Source organism: Micrasema longulum, unplaced genomic scaffold (assembly GCF_059751315.1).
Source record: "Micrasema longulum isolate JH-2025_06_02 unplaced genomic scaffold, ASM5975131v1 h1tg000294l, whole genome shotgun sequence".
In the NCBI taxonomy this organism is placed as follows: domain Eukaryota; kingdom Metazoa; phylum Arthropoda; class Insecta; order Trichoptera; family Brachycentridae; genus Micrasema; species Micrasema longulum.
Genome location: NW_028277498.1, coordinates 310,460 through 332,322, shown reverse-complemented (window position 1 = coordinate 332,322; position 21,863 = coordinate 310,460).

The following is a 21,863-nucleotide window of genomic DNA, read 5'->3' as shown; positions in this document are numbered from 1 at the left end:
CTGGAGCCGAGCAAACTGCACTGATCTTGTTGGGCTGACTGAACTAGCTGACTGACGTTGGCTGCGTCCTCTGGTCTCTGTATAGACGACGTTCCTTTGTTGTTAATTTCTTCATGGTAGGAACGATGTGAATGTACTGAAGAATGATGCCCTCCGATTTCATGTGAAATACTCATAGAGTTGCATTTTACGAATGTATTGGATTCGATTGAAAATGATGACATTGCTTCGTCGGTCATTAGTCTATTTAGGTGGACTAATTTGTGTGTGTCATCGACTATAGACTATGGACCCTACAGACCGTACCATCGATAGTCAGTCAATACAAGCAGCACTACTTTATGACCACTATGTCATTTTACATCACCATTAAGAAAATACATTTTCGCTTGATATGATCGACATCTACATTGCTTCAAATATTAACAAACCCTGGGTCTACACATCAACACTGGAAAAAAATAAGTTACCAAGCTACATGTAGCAACATTACAGAAGAGTCAATCAAAGATTATAATCAATAAAGAATTTCGTATTTCATTTAAATTATGAAGAATAATATGCATGAACGAGATTTATTTACTAATTGAACAAAAAAAACTTTAATTGCTTCATGTCGCTTGGTAACTTTTTCCTTTCTTCTAATTTTAATATATGTATCATATTTTTTCAATAAAATGATTGGTACTTTATATCTGAGAAAGGCATCTAAAATTTTTATAGAAATTAGAGATTTAAAATTCAACTCGTCTATGCCGACAATCATTGGCAAAAATCTTTCCTTTTATTTTTAACAAGGGCCAAAAGAAGCAGGTACCGAAAGTGCTCATTGCTACAATCTCACCAATATCATCCAGCCACAAGACGTGCCTATTCTTTCGGCCATCAATGGAGGCAATAAATCATGAATCGTCAACACATACTTTCACATACTAAAGCAATAACACACAAAATAATATTCTTCATTTCAACTTTATTAAACACTAGAGTAACCGCGCTTAAATTTTTACCTCATGCTCACGTAGCCTACAAAACTATGCCAAAATAGTGTATGATTTTTTATTGTTTCTGATTAATTTTTTTTAATAGATACTAATCATGATATATGTTTTTATTAAAAGATATAAAACACAACATAAATTTTTAAGATGGAGAAAAATGAAACCACCTTCAATTAAAAAACAGTATTTTTGGATTTATGGGAGATCAACAAAAAATTACTCAGGAATCATTTTGTTTCATAAAATTGAGAACATATTTACAGCCTGATGATCCGGACATACCTATTTCCCAAAATTTTTACACTTTTTTTTCTAAACTAAAATAAAAATGTTGATATATGATTAACCAAAAATTATCTAACATACCATTTTATAATCAATATTTTTGAAAATAGAGCATTAAAAACAACCTACCAAAAGAAAAAAACAATCACTCAAAACAAAACAAACAAAACTCCAATAGCAGAGATTATTAATAACGCAATAATATTTTTACAAATAATTTGTACAATAAATGACCAAGTTGCAAATTTATTTTCAGGGTCTCTTCAAGGTAAAATGAATGAAACAATGGGTACACAGAATTTCTGACAAAACTGTTTTATTTGGACTTGTCTATACGACCATGACACTCTTCGCTATTATAATTGTAATATTGTGATAATAATTAACTTTTTTTTTTAAATAGGTGACTATTGCAACTAATTTGACAAATTTTAAAAATCTGTCTAGAATAACCAATGAAAGTACTTAATTCAAAATTTAATATAATTTTCTCCAATATTCAAAAAGAAAACTCAAAATAAGTTAAGGCAAAAAGTTTTTAAAAAACACAATTAATGAGGAAACTGTACAATTTTTCCATTTTAAAACTATGTTTTTTTTTAAATCGCGCAATTAAAAAAAACATATATTTGATGAAAAAAACTATTTTTAAAGATATTTCTATTAAAAATATACTAAAAAGTGTTATATAACTAAAATATAATTACTTTTCGACCGGCAGATTTTGCATTTTAAAATTAATTCCCAACTTTGGTATATCTAATTTTAGTTAAAACCTTTTTTTGTAGAATTTTTTTTTTTAAGAGATATCTGGTTGTAATTTTCAACTTCTTACACAATATATTATTTAGATTTTTATTATCTTTAATGTTAAATAGTATGAATATGTTAATAAAAGGGCCTTCGACGGTCGCGGACAGACATGTGTTCTGTGCATTATCTATCATCTCTTCTAAATAAACATAATACAACAGAAATGAAGAATGTTTTACCATTCTGCCTATATTTAAACATCTATATTCCTTCGGCTTTTCCATCCGTTGATGTTTGTGAAGTTAAAGAGTTGTAACCTTTATTGTTGCAAGTGCGATTCATCTGATTGAATAATCTCACTTGCAATGCCTGAAAAAAAAATCCTCTAAACTAGTTTTAGATTTAGATTTGTGTAGACATTTTCGGCATTCTTAAAAAAAGTTCACCTTATTATGCCATAGATGCCTCTAAATCCAATTTAGAATGCTTCCAGATTTACCATTTAAAAAAATAAGACCAGCGTGGAAAAAATAGTGTCCAAATATTTTTTATTATTATTATTTTTTTAATGTTACAAATCACAAAAAAATACTGAGTTCTTTCAGGTACACGGTCAAACAACTTAGTACAGACTCAAACCAAATTTGGTAACTGTGCAGGACGCATGGTTGCTATTTTTGCATGGTTGACTATTTTCCCGCCATTCTCAAAGAAATTTAGTTAAGGAATTTCCACGCTTTTTACAACAAAAAAACTATTCTTGAGATGCAAGTGAGCTATAGGATGCCTACATAATATCCGGCTAATATTCTATGTAGGTATATACTCGTATTCTAGTAAAAGTAAATACAACCTTGATATTTGCTTGGTGTGTGTGCATGTACAATATTTACCTACATTATACCCTATTGTCACCTGTATTCTTCATACCTGCCTCCCCTTTAGCCCTTTAGCGAATCTACGGCCGATGCGACGCACACTGTTCAATACAACTGATCTGGCTTTACTTCACATGATATATATTTCGTATTTTCATTTAAAAAATTTAATGGCCGAAACATTTTAACAAATAACCAGTGCACACTTTTAGATATTCACTTGTTTTTAAAGGCTAGGTTTGATTAGATGTGCATTTTTCTTGTTTTTTTTTTAATGGTAAGTGTAGAAACCAGGGGTGGTCTTCCAAACGCTCTCGCGGCCGTATTATTTCGTATATTTACATACAAAACTGTTTTTTCGTGCCGCGAGAGTAGTTCAAAATAGCACCACAGACTGTTATGTGTTTGTTTTTGAAAAAAAAATCGATCTATTCGTATTAGTATGTAAATTTACCCAATTAATATGGATATGTCAAAAACTGATAAAAATATCTAATCTTATAAGACCTATATAAAAATCCTAGTAATTTTTTTTCGAGCTTCATTTATTTTTTAAAAACAGTAGGTGAAAGTTTTCTGTTTCTCCGATAAAGAGATTTTTTGTTCTATTTGGAGAAGAGAATTTCACTTGGTATGGCGAAATATCAATTAAAATATTCGGAATCAGTGCCTATGAAACTGATTAATTTAATTTTAGAAATTAATATAGCCCTTAAAAAACAATTAAAACCATATTATATCGCGGCATAATTATAAAATAAATTATCTTCGGGAGAAAAGCATTGTATAGAAACGCTATTTTTTAAAATAAATGCTCTCAGGCTGAATCAATTATTTTTTTGTCCTCTTGTGTATCCTCCTGTTTCATCAATTATTGAGTTTAAAGGTAAAGATACTTCAAAAAAGGTCAACCATATAAACATATGAGGATTGCACGGTTGCAATAAAAATGGGAAAACCAGAAATATTTTTAAAACTATTTTTTTTTCCAGAAATCACTTTAGCTGCTGAGGAAGCACTGCGAGTATCAGAAAAAGACGTTTTACCAGCAAAGCAAAAAAACTTTAATACTGAACGTGTTATAGCTCACATTAAAGCGGCTGCAGTACTGCTCACAATAAAGCAGCAAATAAAATATAACGTTGCAATTTTTATACATAAAATAATTAAGGGGATGGAAAAAAGAATAAAATTTAACCAACAATGTCATACATATGAAACAAGGGATAAAAAAATAAAGATTACCAATGAGGAGAAAAACAGAATCTCAAAACTATTTGTACAAGGGATTGAAACTGTACAATGAGTTATTTCAAGAGATAAAAGAAATAGAAGGAATTGAATTACTTATTTAAAATTCATTTGTTTTTGAGAAATTTTGAAAAAATATTTATGTTTAAAGTTTATATTATGAACAAAATTAATAGAGCATAAATAAATAAATATTATTATTGAAAAAAACAAGCGTTTGCAGTTTATTAAACCGTTTCCGTAAACTAAGGAAAAAGATCGTGCTTATTTTTTTAATGTGACAGATCCAGTGCATAGGTTTTTTTATACAAATCAACTTATTCCCAAGATAAATAACGAATATAAAATTTGTATCCACCATATTAACTAGTGCACAAAGAAAGTAAAGTATGTTATTGGCCAAAACATGCAAAAGCAAAACTACAGGCTATCATTGATCTTACAATTTAGCGCATATTAAAAGCACATGAATCGGCAATTGATGCCCGAAATATTGAGATGCCATCTGGCATCGGCGGATCTCCGCTAATTTCCAATTTGAGGACACCTACTCCAAAAAAAAGGTGTTTTGCATGAAAAGCTCTGAATTTACCTTTGGATCCGCCGGAAACTACATATTCGTACGCTAAAGACAGCGAATCCGAGGTCAAACAAAAATATATATTTTAAAATTGTACCGTAATTTTAAACGTCAGTATTTTTTAACAATGTTTTGGGTATGTCCGATTGTTTGCAGACTGGCTGGATGTCCTCCCTAGGGAGTTATTTAGGTCTAAATTTGTTGCAACTGACAGGAAATGTGGATGTGTTTTACACAATTGGATTTATACAGTGTGTAAAGTAGCCACTTAAACCAGCCAATGACAGGTCATAAGGTAAATGCCTAGGCTTACACATTCTCTTCTTAAAAATGTTTTCCCTCTCAACAAATTTAGATCTAAATAAATCTCTAGGGAGGAAATCCAGCCAGTCTGCTAACATTTGGACATACTCAAAACATTGTTGAATTAAGTAACTGGTAAAAGAAAAAATTGAAAAATTGTTTTCCGGCGTTTCCGTCCTAGCTGGTAAATTGGTTCAGCCGGATTAATCTCACCCATATGTTATCACCTTTATAGGTTTCAGCTCTTTTACTTCACAAAAGTCAACAGATGGAAGAGTTGAGGAAATGTGGATGTTTGTTTAAACATGTTTATAGGCAGAATGGCGAATGTTTCACAGCGTGTAAAGTGGTCACTTAAACCAACCAATGACAGGTCATAAGCCCTGTTAATGCCTAGACTTCCATATTGCCTTCTTTTAAAAGTTTTTCATCTCTGTTTAAATATGTTCAAAATGTTCATTGAATTCTGCATCCGTTCAATTTTTTCAGAAGGTTAAAGAAATATTTGTATCTACAGCGATACCAATAACAACAATATTTTCCATCTATATTGCAACAAATTCAGGTCAATATTTTTATTTAAAAAATATATTATACCTTTGAATTTTGTTTATTTATCATCATCGTCATTACCCTTTCCGCACCTAATGGTGCATAGGGCACTTCAATTGGTACACCAACCGTAGCATATCTTGATATTTTTTGTTAGATGAAGGTAAGAAGATCAGTCTTACGCTTCAGGTGCCAGTCCAGGAGCTATGAAATATTCTAGCGTAATGTTTATTTTTATATTTATACTGGCATCTATTTTTTGAAACATTAAAGCAACTTTTTTAAAAAATTAAATTCATAGATGTTTTTCACAAGTTTTCTTTCACTTTCTACGATATATTTTTTTGATTTTCACGCCATACTTAATACTTTGACTGTATTGAATATCCGACCGCCAAATGTCTTAAAGATAACTCTTAAAATAAATATTTTATTCTAAAAACAAACCCAATGGTATTAAAGTAAAAAAGTAAAGCTAGATTGTTCATTAATATGAATGTTTTGGGTATGTCCGATTGTTTGCAGACTGGCTGGATGTCCTCTCTTTTCTCTCATTTATAGTGAATAATTACAGCGTGCGACGTCTACTAGTCGATTATTTAAAGCAGGCGTGTTCGCAAAACTTATACAAACGTATTTACTGTTATTTGGGGAAGATATGAAATTTTTTTTAGGGGAAACTGTTTGTATAGTATACTAACCTATATTTTCACTCACCTCACTGCCTCACCCGTACCTCGTATCTACGCATAGTAAAAAGGAACTTTATATTTTTCTCATTGCTCTCTCATATGTTTCTCTATTATCCATTAAGCAATAACAATCCCTATTACAAAAAAAAACAAAAGTTATTTGAACTTCAAACCTTCAGCCTTAGTTAAATACAAACTGCAAATGTGTAGGTAAAAGACATTTGTTAAAATTGACCTCTAGAATATTTAGATATAAAAAAATTATTAGGAGCCAAATAGATGGTAAGCTTACCTTAAAATATAATATGGAATATACTGATACAACATTTTTGTGAAAATCGAGTGTCGGTTTTCTATTTAAGAAATATGTTTTGCTTACCACGCAGGCGTTTTTTTTCTATATCACCACGATATAGCATCGGACAAAGTTGCTTCGGGTACTATCGGACATGTCCGTTACTACCCCCATATGAGTGTTATCTGTTATTTTACACTTTTTCAGTGTCGAGATGTGTAAAAAATGACAGAGTTGAGGCTCATGGCAAATGGCAGGAATATGTTTATGTTTACACACCTTCTACTTCCGAGTTAAGTTTTAAAATTTTAAAGTTAATAAAGTTTTCTAAAAAAATACCAGTCTGGGTTTTTATTTAAAAGGAATAATACTGATATTTATATTTCTCAACTAATTTGTTTATGATATTGTACATTGGTCTCCGAAACTGCACTATTTTTTTAAATATTTCTTTGTCTGTTTTTTCTCATATTTCAAGCCCATATTTTTTTTTACAAAAAACACTATTTTCGTCAATTTATTTGGGTGGCTAGTACCCAATAGCATTATATAAACACAAATATAAATACAGTAATTAACTGTAGAACTGATTTATTCAATACTGCCCGCCATTCTCCATGAATAAAAAAAAAAGGATTTGAAAAATAATTTCTGGATAACATTTATAATTATTCTTTTTTTATAGTTGACACCTTTTAGAATCAATGTTAACGCTAATGATGTTTTTACAGTTGTTTCTTGTAAAATAAAATAAAATTATTAACATGAAAAACAAATGAACGGCACTACGCGTACTTCTTCTAAGCATTTACAAAAAATACCTACTTATATTTTGTGTTTTTTTTTCTTACCTTTATGCGCATCTTATTGGTACCTTCACCAATTTCAGCGTATTTTGATAATTATTACAACATTTTTGATATTCAGATCCAAGTTCAGGAAAACATTCACATTTTCCTTTTTGGGAATTGAATATCGTCACTTAAGCGGCAGCATGATCTAACTCATTTTTTCGCACATTACAGGAAAGACAAAAAACTGAATAAGATATACGTCATGTTGTCTAGAAAAGTTTGATATGTCATGTTAATATGAGTCGATTTGTGGCGCCTCTAGTAGAGTTTGTCAAAACTGAGTATGCAGGTTGATTTAGAAGGTTACGAAGCTTTTTACATACTTATCTCAATCTGTTAAAAACATGAGATTGGTCATGTTGCCACTTAAGCGACGATATGTAATATCATGCATGGTAACTGAAAGTGCTGATTTTACCACGAAAAAACACTATACTTTTTATGACTCAAATATTTTTATTAATGTTTTGATATAATGTATTATTATACACGACATATTATTTACAAAATATTTTCAGCCCCGCTGTAACTTTTCAATGTCAGTATTGTAGTTGGCCTAATTCAAGCACTGAATTCGACTGGTGCTAGAGTTTAATACGTAATCTATTCACACAGTCCAATACAGGTCTCAAACGTCGACTTCTATTGTGATATCTGATGCTGCATTATTCGCTTTACTTCATTCGGCATATTACTTATAATGTTACAATCATACTGTCATAAAATACAATAACTAGTTTCTACTGTACACTGTACAGTGTACATATTGGTACATTAATTTTTACTGAGTGAAAGTCATTTCTACTCCACTTGCTGAAAAATACATTTAATCATTTTATTTTAATCAGTTAGTAATTTCCTAACATTAAATATAATTCATTTAATTTGGTTTATTTTTTAGGCTGGTTTATAATGAATAACTCGTGTCTCGGCGGAAAGAAGAATACAGTTCTGTCTGTGAAATAGAACCAGAATCCAGGAGAAAACACTCGTCCGTGACTTGGACGAACATTTCAATTTGATAGCTACTCTCATATAAAATTCCCGAAAGGGAAGTCGTCTAGTAGTTGGCGCGTTTGCATACTATACCGCCCCAGATTCGTTTCCTGGAAAGGTCGACTTCAAGCCTTCATGCCTCGGTGTATATAAAAAATGTATCGCCGATGCACAGCGATCATAGTGTCAACGCTGTGCCATATGCGCCATTATGTACAAATCAGCGAATGATGATTTGTGAAATAAGTGCATAGGTAATCTTATAAAAACGAATTGGGTTGACGTTTCATAATCGTAACACAAAATAACTCAAATTATTGATTTTTTTTCATTATCTGTCTTTATATTTTATTACAGTCATCATCCTTCCCTTATTCTTACGTAATGGTGCATAGGGCACTACATTAGTATACTAAACGAAGCGTATCTCGATCATTTTTTTGTCGATGATCAGTATTGAATCAAAACAAAATGCATGAAAAGTTATCGTTTATAATCTGCGTAAATACTAATTAGCACTGGTTCCCCATTTTACTATTACGCAACAGTAGGCGCATGGAGCATGAGCGTGCTTTTAATACTCACCCAAAACCTAAAATAAAGTCAACACGATCACACGCACAGATTTAACACAATAAAACGATGAAACAGTTCAGAAAAGTAAAATCCGCGGTGCTTTACATACTCGAAAGGGGTTAGATATTATTCCCGTCTAAAACATTTTCATAAACTAACTTCACATCTCCGCTGCTTTCTTTTAAATGAGGCACTCGTGTCACAGTTCGAGAAGTTTAGACAATCCTTTGAAACCCAAAACGTCCTTCAGTCATTCTTATTATGTTCCCGGTGAGTCCTCTCTATTGTTAAGACAACCACTAGCCTCATTGTTAGAATCACCAATAATAGGCGCTTTCTAGCTGCAACAAAACACAAATGATACTCCTAATCTTGTGAATGTTTATACAATTCGATGGGAATAATGCATTAAGAGTACAAATTGCAACATCGGTGCAGAAAACGGGCATACTTGCAGACACGAACACAGGCGCTGTGAAGAAGATTACCCCTCAAACTTCTGGTCTTCTGATCCCCGCAACCTTCCTTATCTAAAACAAAATAAAAAATATATTATCCATTTAAAAATATTAAGTTTTTCAAAATAATACAGTTACATAGTTGTTAATGGTGTTTTTACGTTTCGGACGTTTTATTTGTACAACATACCGAGGAATTAAATCATTGGCGGCCTCGGCGGTGTTGAGATCAAGACGCTTGACTCGCGCACGGATGGTTCCGGGTTCGATTCACGGTAAAAACACAAAAAAATAATGAATTTTTTCTCAAGCCCGGGTGTTCTGTGTTGTAATTCACCACTGTAATTGGGCCTCCTGGCCTGTTGTGGTGCAAAAAAGTACGTTTTAGTTTTAAAAAGTACGAACAGAGTACCTAGGTATATCAAAAAGAAAAGTACATAATTATGTAATTATTCCATTCTTTAATTAGGGCGATAAAATTAATATAATTGTAAGGATCACATTACTCGGGTGTACCTAATTACATATAAACTAATATTCACCCGAATACCTAATACATGAATTTATCAAAGGCTAAATTAATTTATAAAACGAAAATCAAAATATATATTTTTTTAAATCCAGAAAAAAATGACATAAAATAGATGCTAATGTAAACGAAGAACGACTACCGTCAAACGTGACAATTTTGCCCAGTTTTAACAAACTTTTACAATATCATGATTTTTTGTATAGGACTACTCTTTTCTATTTGGTTGAATAGTGATGCTAATTATTCTGAGCATTTTTACATGTACAAAACGTTTGCTTTTCTTTTATTTATGCAATTTTAGAAGACAAAACATGCTGGGCAAAATTATCTCCACTTGTTGACAATTTTGCCCACTTGGTAATTAACTGTTATTTTTGGTTTTATCATCCTTATTATACGGTTTATGACTACTTTTTGGGCGAAAAAAACTGTTTATGTTTAAACAATAGCATTATTGAGGCACCACCATTATAAAATCAATGAAAAAAACCGGTGGGCAAAATTGTCAACTATTTCCTTAATTTTTCTATACAATGTGGATTTGTGGACCAGGGTTGGCACATATTTGGATTTTTAACAAAACCAAAGGAGTTTATCTCTAATCCTTTTAATTTGTTCGTGTTTGAATATGCATAAGCCTTTTTTTTTACAAACCATATCAGTTCTGATGCGATTTTCGTTATTAAGGGAGCTTGCCCCCAAAACGATTTTTCTTTAAATGTGTATGTAGAAAAACAATCGATCTTTATTTTTTTTTGTACTGCAGTGCAATTATTTGCTAGATTACCTATACTTTAAAATTGTATTTATGTTCAGAATTCATAATCTTTTGTATGTTTTATTTTCTTCTTTAGACTGTTAAAAATATTTATATAAAAAACATTTAAAATAAAAAATAAGTCTTCATAATTTCACAAAAAGCTGGCAAATTTGATGAATAAAACTTTCTAAAATGTGGTCGGATATTCTTACATTATTTTTGAATGGTAAAAATTAAAATTGGTTTTTTATAGCAATTTTTAATTTACTCACAGAAAATGACTCAATTTTGCAGTTTTTAAGATTTACATTGAATTTATGAAAACCTTGACGCAAGATTACAGGTTCAGGTAAAGATTTCACTATGTTCCGATTAAATACATCAGCAATATCCTCAACTTGAGATCACACAAAGCTCCATTACGTTTGCGTCTTACAAATGACATGACAATATTTGTTAAATCTTTGGCAAAAAATCTGATTTATGGGCCAGTTTGAACAAAACATCCCGTTACCTCGTTTAAAATCATGTTTTTGCCATTTACTTCATTTTGTTTTATATTTTCTGTTTTGTTTTTTTCTACTTTCTTGGATAATGTTTTTTCAATGTAGTATGTAGCGACATCCCTAGACGTGGGCAAAATTGTCAAAACACTAACTAAGAAATCTAAGACAATTTTGCCCACTTAAATATCTATTGTGTTTGTTCAAATAGATATACAGAAATACGTTCTATAGCGTCTTTATTATGTATGCAATGAAATATATAAAACTTACTTGCCTCCTTTCAACACAAACTTTGCAACAACAAAAGTTTTGACAATTTTTGTAGATATACACAAACAGACCTTCCAGTTTAACTTCAAATTTCAAGTGATCAACTGAAGCTGGCGGTAAACTAAATATTTAGTTTTGCCTTGGAAATATTAAAATATACTTACTAAATGTAATTTTTATGATACCAGTAACTTTTCTTACTATAAAACTTGATTTTGTTAAGGATTTCGGCAGTGGGCAAAATTGTCATGTTTGACGGTACCTAATTAAAATGGAACATGTTAAATATTTAGGACTAACAATTGACATGGACAACTCACATTAACAATTGAATTAGCAAAATACCAACATTATCGGGTCTTTTTTCAAAAATAAAAAAACTTTGTTCCAGAAACGGATTGTACATTACAGATACAGTCCATATACCTCATAAAAGTAGAATAAAAAAATGTTGGTGCCCACATAGAAAGGTATTCGTAGCCAAACAAGAAAGTATCTTCGATGAACGCTCTGTAATCTTAACAGATTGCCTGGGCCCCGACTACAATGTGAAGTTAACAGAGTTATCTTCGACTGTCCAGAAAGAAAAACCGATATTTGTGTACGAAAATGAATGTATTTGCATGAACGTTTAAAGTATCTACGTCGGTAACCTATAATTGAACATGTTTGGAAGAAAAAAATGTATGCATATTCTGCTTTTCATACAGAAAACTTAATTTTACTTTGTAGATAAAATTAAAGATTTGTAATCGGGGCTTTTGTAGTCGGCCTCGTGGTGTAATGGTCAGCGCATTTGCCTACCATGCAAGAGGTCTCGGGTTCGATTCCCGAGATGGTTGATATGAAATATTATTTAAAAAGGTGTTTTTACACTAGAATATTTCATTGTCCCTAGACTGGTACCTGAAGCGTAAGACTGATCACCTTACCTTCATGTAACAAAAAAAAATTATCAAGATACGCTGCGATTGGTGTACCAATGCAGTGCCCTGTGAACCATTAGGTACGGAAAGGGAATGGTGATGATGATGATGTAACCGGGCCCCGGGCATATAAATAATCCAAGCAAAACTTATTTTGATAAATTACTGTGTTATTAATATTATCGTTTCGAAATGCCTTGCCGTTGACCGTTGGCCGATGACCACCTCGGGACTGTACTCCGTGGGCTGTGGCGTGTAGCGAGTAACTGGATACGGGGAGAGAATATCAGGTGTTGGTGGAGGAAATCCGATACACTTTAGGTACTCGCATTGTGCAGGAAAGCGAGGTGTCACTCGCTTCCCGGAACCGAGTGCCGAGTGCCGAGCGATGAACTACGAGCTGCGAGACATCGAGAGTAGAGAACGCGTGAAACTTGTAAACTTCATCATGAAGATGGAGACACTCTGATACCCAATGTTATTATGATAGTTAAATAGTCAGGTGCAAGTCAAAAATGCATTTCTGTTTCTACCCAAGGGTGTAATTTACTCGAACATTCTAAAAACAGACAAACTGTCATTGTTGTCAAAAATATTCCAGTTGTGTTTATTTTTTTGGAACAATAACAAATCACTTGCAATACTCACATATAATTAACACAGCATGCGAGTTACTAAAATAATTAGGTTTTTTTTGCATACAACAAAATACAAATATGTATTAAAAACAAACTTTAAAAATGCAAACAAATGCAAAATGATCTAGAGTCTAGTTTTTAGATCAATAATTATTTTAAGACTCTATTGTCTATTATGAATCTTCTCGCCGGGGTAGAGAAGATTTCTACCTTAGGATTTTATTTTTTTTCATGCGACCACACTTTGCTTTATTTATGGCCACGCTGATAATTAAACGCCAAAATATGTAAAATTAATAAAAACACCTAAAACCAAACATGATGATTTTCATTTAGAACATCATTGCGACCTTAAGCATTACTCAAAACACTTAATTAGGTTGAATTGAAAGAGCCGCGGTTTTCCGTTTTTTAAACAATTTTATAATGTCGAACTATGAAATGTCAATTATAAAACGGTTTACTTTACGTCAATTGACGTTTAATCATCAGTGTGGACATATATAAGCTCTTTGCTTTGCCAACACTTTTGCAGACGCATGCAAAAAAAAACACAAATTAATCACTCTCTACCCCTGCCAGAAGATTCAGAATAGCACCCCAGGCCGGGCGGATTGACACGAGACACGATACATGGAAATGGACCGAAGGAATAATTATATATTGAATTAAGGGGGTGTTTTGAGCATGTGAACAAAGAGGTGAGCCATGCCATGATTCAGATCACGGAGGTGAAGTGGAGCCTTAGAACTATGGAGTACAGTGAACGGATCTGAGGGTGTGACATTCTCTTCGCTGTCTAATTTTTAGCAAATTGTGTACGATAATCATACGTGTGGTCATGTTTTCTAAGAGAAAATTTATATCTGGGCTGGTATTCCATACGCTCTCGCGGCCGTATTATCTAAGTGTATTTACATATAAAATACACGAGAAAAACTGTTTTCTCGTGCCGCGAGAGTGGTTCAGAATAGCACTGCTGATGTAGGTATACTAAAGTCATTTAATAGAATCTTCATCATTTCCCTTTTCGCACCCAATGGTGCATAGGGTTTTGCACTGATATATCTCAATGAATATGGTATCTCTTGTTGTAGATGATCAGTCTTACGCTTCAGGTGTCAGTCCAATGACTATTTATTTATTTATTCATTTTTTTTCATTATAAACAAAGATTAATGTTTCAGGGCCAAACCGCGAAACTTCAGAGGAATATTCCTCATGGAAAACATTTTTCAAATCGTTTTTTTAGAGAAACCAAGATTTTTTATTATTAATTTGAATGTCTCTGACTAGCATCTCTTCCACAAACCCCTACCCCTCCCGCACCTAACCGCTTCCCTAGTCCGCGTCCGGACCATATCGTTTCATCGATTAAACAATGCGTTTTTTCTCTCTATTTATTTTTTCAATAATTTTAAAATGTGATTATCCAAAAAACTTTATATATTTTTTTAAATAGTATATTATAAAAAATATGATACTGAAGTTTCACGGTATATACTTGTTTCAATCTTATAAACTATTTAAAAGTGGCAAGACCTAAAGACATGGCAAGTGTATCATCTTTAAGCCATGAGTATAGCACTTATTGCTTCTTGGATGCTTGCGTTTGCTGTAGGAACAAATCGACAGTACTGTTTAGTGAGATTTCGAGAGAATGTTCTGATGATCCCTGGCAGAGGTGAAAAGAATCCGACGTTGGTTCTAAAATTTTCTACTGCAAATACAACATCGGTACGCATGTTACGGTGAGGTACATTGAGTTTAACCTGAGCAAGGATATCATGGGCCTATAAACCTAGTTAGATATTATTTTGTGCTAGAATATTAAAGCAGTCCAAACACTTCTGAATTCTAAACTGAAATTGTGAAAGTGTATTAGACGATCATAATAGTTAATTATAGGAGTAATTTCTAAATACTGAAGATTTTAAAAATTTACGTTGAACCGATTCAATTAGCTTTATTTTTTTACATAAATGGCATAAATTGCCTCTAGCATTTAATGATGTAATAACTTATATTTAGATATAAGTTACTAATTAAAAATACTTGGTACACTTCCACTTATTTTTTCGGCCAAATTGCACTTTCGCCCTCTAATGGGCATCTTGATGCCTTGATGAATATATTAAAATAAAAGTTATTACATCATTATAATGGGATAACATCAATAATTGTCAATAAATAATTTTAATCAAATTTAGTACATAAATTGAACATTAATATGAAGAAAGAAAATACACATGCACACATACATAAATAAATATGTACATCATAAAAAAAAATAAAATGCATAACTATAACAATAGGAGCAAGTAATACACGCAAGTGATCAAAAATATTAACGAAATACATATATACATAAATATAAAAAAGCAACAAAAAAAACAACGTTTTTAAACATACATAAAAGTTTAAGAATTATATTGCGAGAGAAAAAATATTAGACTCGTTTTATAAATATCAAGTCCAGAACCAAATATATCAGCCTTATCGTTAAACTAATTACCATATCTGTGGAGCCTAGGGATAGCCGAGTGCGTGTGATAGTCGGTCCTAGAACTTGTAGAACAAAAAGGAGATCTGTTGCGGGTATGTCGACCAGGTACACGGAAACACGCCAACTACAGCGAATCTGGAGAGTCAATGAATAAATTATTGATCACTTTATAAAGTAATATTAGGTCTTTTAGAATTATTCAAAATGATAAATTTAAAAGATTTTCTGAAGAAAACAAATAATTATAATTAAATAAAGCAGCTGGAATACGTAGTTTAAAATTAATTTAATTTAATAAAAGGAATATTATAAATAGGAGACCATAATAATATTATCGATTGAATTCAAGCAAGCTACGAATAAATTATTTATACAGTGTAATTGCCATTTTTAGGCTTTTGAATGGCTTAAATATTCTTAAAATAAATCCACAGTTTTTTTATGCTCTCTTGGAGATGTAATCAATGTGATAGTTGAATTTAAGTTGGTTATCAAAATTTATCCTAAAATCTCTGATCGTCTTAACGTTTATTAAAATTATATTGTTAATTAAATGAGATTTAATTTATTTTTCTTGTAAATTTGACAGATAAACATTTATTTATATTCCTTCGAAATGAGCCAACAGGTCCAAATTATTAACTATTGTAAATCATTTTTATTTTGTGTTTTTTTTAGCAATCGATATTATTTAAACATCAACTAATTTATTGTTATATTAAAATTGTATAATTTTTGGTTTATTTGACTAATTATAGTAATATAGAATATGCTTAGTTGTTTTTTATGAATTTTTGGAATGTTTTAAGAAGAAAATAAGTTTTACTTTTATGCCAATGATATTTTACTTCAATAAAACTATGTTTAAGTTCAAGTTCACGAATAATTTATGATTGTAATATTAAAATATGCAACTGATCCAAGCGATGCCAGTAAATTGAAACAGGTTAATATTTACTACCTATGCGGGTTTTCATTAACATTTTAAAACATCCAATCGCATTTATGATGACGGCTTTGCATTTCCATACTTTTTTGTAGCGTCAAACTTCACTTGATAAAATAAGTAATCACTAGGTAACAATTTTGCGCAGCAATTGATAAATTAGCAAAAATGATGTCACACGCAAAATCACAAATTGTTGTAAATTACACAGTTTTTTGTACTCTATTTTCCGTCCAACACAGTGAAGGCGAGTTATTGAATGAATAAGTAATAACCACTAAACTGACCATACTAATCAACCAATCTACAGCCCCTTCCCAGGGCGGGAAATCGCGTCCTTTCGAATTTCAAAATGGATGCCGATAAAAACAACGCGCTTTATTTCACAATAATTACTTGCAAAGCCTTCATTTACTAACCCCGTTATGCAGTGCGAGTGCGTAGTGCGCTATGATTTTTTTTTGACAATGCACATAGGTATTCTTTACGAAATTGAAGCTTACCCTAAAAAACTATATATGGGTGGGTAAAAGAGACCACACATCGACTTATTATTAGGGGAAAGGGATAGAAAGCGAATAAGTGCATTTCGCATCATCGGGGCGGCTCTGTGAACACACATTGTAAGAAAGAGACACCGTGACGCTGTCTCGTGTGGCAAAACGGGAAGAGACGATTGAATAAAAATCACGAAAATCACATACACGGGTGGATACAAAAGTATTACCGGCACAATAATAATATTAATTTAATTTTTAGTAATTAGGTTAGTCATATAAACGTGATTTTTTTGTCGCAATAGAACTTCCAATTGGTAATACTATCTCTTTTCAATCTAATGATGACAGTTTTTAAATGAAAAAATAAAAACTTTTAAAAAAACAAAACGCCATTGGATGAATTCCTATGTGTTAAGTCTATATTCTATGGAAGAAAAACAAAAACTCTTGGAAGCCAAAATAACATAGGATTTGTTGGAAAATATGGCCAAAAGACCGGCAGAACGCGCTATGTAGCCGCTAGTCGCATAGGACATTCATTTGTCGAATAACATATTCGTAAAATACATGTATATTTTCATTATTTCAAACAAAATAAAAGCAAGATCATCATAACAAATACTTGCTTCTTTTGTTTTCATTACAAATTCCTCAAAAAAACACCCGATACCTTATTGAAAAACTTTCACAATAAAATAGTAGATTAGTATTATAGTATTAGTATTACCTTGATTTAAGATTGATGGAAGGTTGAAAAGGAAAATTTGACGCGACAAGTTTTTATCAAAAGTTGCTGGAATATTGTTATGTAAAATTTGAAGAGGCAAGTTTTGACAAAACTTGCTCTTGTTATGTCAAGAATGGTATTTCAGAATCCGAAAGTCATATAGTGATGATCAACACGTTGCCATATACATAAAAATATAAGGAGAATTCCCTTTTTTATTTATTTTTCATTTGAACTGTTATATTTAATCCCAGGACTTTTCTACCAGACCGATTTTTTTTAGCACCACAACAAGCCGTGAGGCCCAATTACAGTGGTGAATTACAGCACGGTACACCCAGCCTTAAGAAAAATCACATTTAATTTTTGTGTTCTTACCAGGAATCGAACCCAGAACCTTCCATGTGTGAGCCAAATGTCTTAACCACTACACCACGAAGGCCACCGAATTAAATTAGTGCATGACAAATATCCAAAAAAGGGGTTAATTCCAAACAACATTCAGATTGGCAATACTATCAAAGTCATAGAAAAATTATATATTTCACCGTTTTTGTCCGTGGATTACATGCAGCGTTGCCAGATCTACCGATTTTTCTGTAGATCTACCGATTTTGATACATTTCCTCGTTTTTTCCACAGAACAAAATTTCAATGCAAATAAAGCGAATTCATATTATAATAATTTATTGCTTGTTTGCTCACTTCGATTGCCATCAGTTGCTTATTTAAAAAAACTGTTTATCTATCGTACATAAGTATACAATGAATGATATATTAATTATGGAATTGGCTAGTATTGTTGAATATAATATGGTAAAATAAATCATGGCATAGAATTTCATGACATTATTGAAAAATGTATATATGTCTATTTTATGAAGTAAAATGTAGAGGGATCACTTTTCATATTGAAAATAATATAAATGGTTTTATCTTCAGTTAAATGTCTATTTACATTTCGTTGATCGTTGTTTTAATAATTTGTTCAGTACTTCAGCAGTAAGCAGTTTTCATTAAGTTTCAAGTTGCACTGAAAGAACTTTAAAACTTTAATGATTTCTTTGTTTGACAATATATGTATTTTGATAAAATTGTGTCATTCATTCAATAAAATAATATTTTGAATTTTAATCCATGTCATCATCATCATCATCATCATCATCATGATTATATTATTATTTTTTTATAAGAACCAACTCAAAAATTTCTTTTCTTAAATGAATATTTGATTATTGAAATGAAATATTGTAATTTACATTATTATATTATCAAGTTGCACTGAAAGAACTTTAAAACTTTAATGATTTCTTTGTTCGACAATAAAAATAATATATATTTTGATAAAATTGTGTCATTCATTCAATAAAATAATATTTTGAATTTTAATCCATGTCATCATCATCATCATCATCATCATCATGATTATATTATTATTTTTTATTAGAACCAACTCAAATATTTCTTTTCTTAAATGAATATTTGAGTATTGAAATGAAATATTGTAATCTACATTTTTTGTAAGAAAAAGAAGACATTATAAATCACTATATTTTGATGATTCACTTATTGCAGTCCTTTTGGTTTTCAGTTGTTCATTTACCAAGCGTTTTCAACTATTTAAAGCAACGGCCTTAGGCAAAACGGCGCTTTAATTTCGAACAACTGTCAAATTTATTTTTGCCCCCCTCCTCCCCTCCTACCCCCTCTCCCGAATCTACCGAAATCTACCGATTTATTTTTCTGAATCTACCTTTTTTCGCTTGATCGAGACTGGCAACGCTGTGAAGTGTTAATACTCAGTTTAAAGGATAAACTATTGATATGCCACTGAGGAAAAAACATAAAAAATGAGTTTTTATTGCACTGTCACTCGACAAAACCGTCTTGTCAAGAGCTCTTTAAAAGTAAGTATGATATTAATATCTCATCCACTGCATAGTGCTTACAATAGTTTAAACTGATTAATTATTAAATATCACAAACAGTATACTTTTATTGAATTGAATTAATTGAATTATGTTTTATTTACAGAACGAAAAGGCTGTTGATAATATATCGAAACAATAAACCACTACTTTAACCTCAGAGGCTCTTATACTTCACAAAAGTTAACAGATGGAAGAGTTGAGGAAATGAAGATGTTTAAACATAGGCAGAACGCTTAATGTTGCACAGTTTGTAAAGTGGCCACTTCAACCAGCCAATGGCAGTACATAAGCCCAGTAAATACCTAGACTTCCATATTTCCTTCCCAAAATGTTTTCCTTCTGTTGCGACAAATTTGGATTTGAATATCGGATACTTTTTACCATGAGGAATCCCGCTAGTCGAAAAGCTAGTAAGTCATAGAACAGTTTTATTTATTTGTTTCAAAGTTGAGAGACAAAAGAATGCACCGGACTCTGATTCCAGTCAATTGACATGAATTATTTGACATCACATCATCTGACATAACATCATCTGACATCACATCATCTGACTTTCTTGGCAAAAATAGCCCGTAATTTGTATTATTTATTCAAAATAAATATACTGAGTAATAATAACAAGATATTTTATTTAATATTTTTCAGAAGCTTCGTGTTTTTTGTTTTTATTTTTTTGTTTCGTTTTTTTTGTTTTTTTGTTTTTTCTTGTTTTTTTTTTCTCTATTTTTTTGTTTTTTTTTCGTTTTTTTTTGTTTTTTTTTGCTAAGTAAATCCAAACTTGCATGATGTTTGTTTTTTGTAAAAAACAAACATCATGCAAGTTTGCTGGATGGTAACTAGGAAGTTTGCTTTAAACTTGCCTCAAGTTTACAAAGTTGCAATCTCAAACTTGGGTCAAGCTTGAACTCTTGATACTTCAAACTTGATACAAACTTGAGGCAAGTATAAATTGCTATCTGGGTACGTACAGCACATATACGTTTTAATATGTAATGGTTTTTTTACTGTGTCAAAACGACGACTAAGACTTTTTTTATCGGAATAAATATTTATTAGTTCTAAAACAAAAAGGTTATGTTTTTTTTAATATTCATGCTATATTCTACGAATAAATATGTTAAACTATTTCATTTGTAAATGTTGTATAATGTTATTGCTTCCTATAATACAGATTTTTTTTACTCGCCCTACATACCTATTTCCCCGCAATTTAATTATTTTTCTGCGCGGCGGCGTACCAGACAGAATTGGTGGTATTGGGAGGCATTATGATAGGATATAAGCAAAATATCCAAACAAGTTGTTTCTGATGACAAAGACAAATATTTTCCAAAATTACTACCCGACAGTAGGTATACGATGCAATCGATCCGAAACGGTTGTTAAAAGTTTCTATCAAAATAAACAAAGCGAGGACAAACTTTATAAATTGAGAGCATGTCTTTAATTAACATACTACAACAGAGATAAAGAACATTTTGGAGAAGGTAATATAGAAGTCTAGCCATCTAAAGGGTTTATGACCTTTCATTAGCTGGTTTAAATGGCCACTTTACACCCTGTGTAACATTCACCATTCTGCCCATATTTAAACATCTATATTAGTTTATTTATGCGGGTGAGATTTATTCAATATTTCCTATTTTGTTGCCATTGTTTATTATTTTTATTTTTTTTACTTTATTGAATCTTAAAAAACAGATATTATTTTTTCTATATTTTTTTAACCATGCTACAGTAATTACTTAGTTGCATCCACCCCTAGGGTCTAAGGGTCAGTATAGTTGTAACAAATACCGTCGTTCGATTTTTTTCCGAAAACCGTTGGGTTATTCAAATGTATATGCATAGCGGAAGAAATCAGAAAAAAGTGTTTATTTTACGAGAAAAAAACAATGGCTTGACAGCCTATGACTAACTGAAAGCAAACGAAAGATATGGACACAAAATTGAAATTTGTTACTTACGGACCTGGTTTCCTTTAGTACTTTTAAATAAATATGGGACCAAACGAGGCATGTTAAAACAAAGACGGCAGCTTCTACCATTGCATTGATCTCAAATAAGTAGTTAGAAAAATACTATTGACAAGACAATTGCAAAGCTTTCGAAACATAAATGGCAGTATCTTATAAGATTTATAAGTA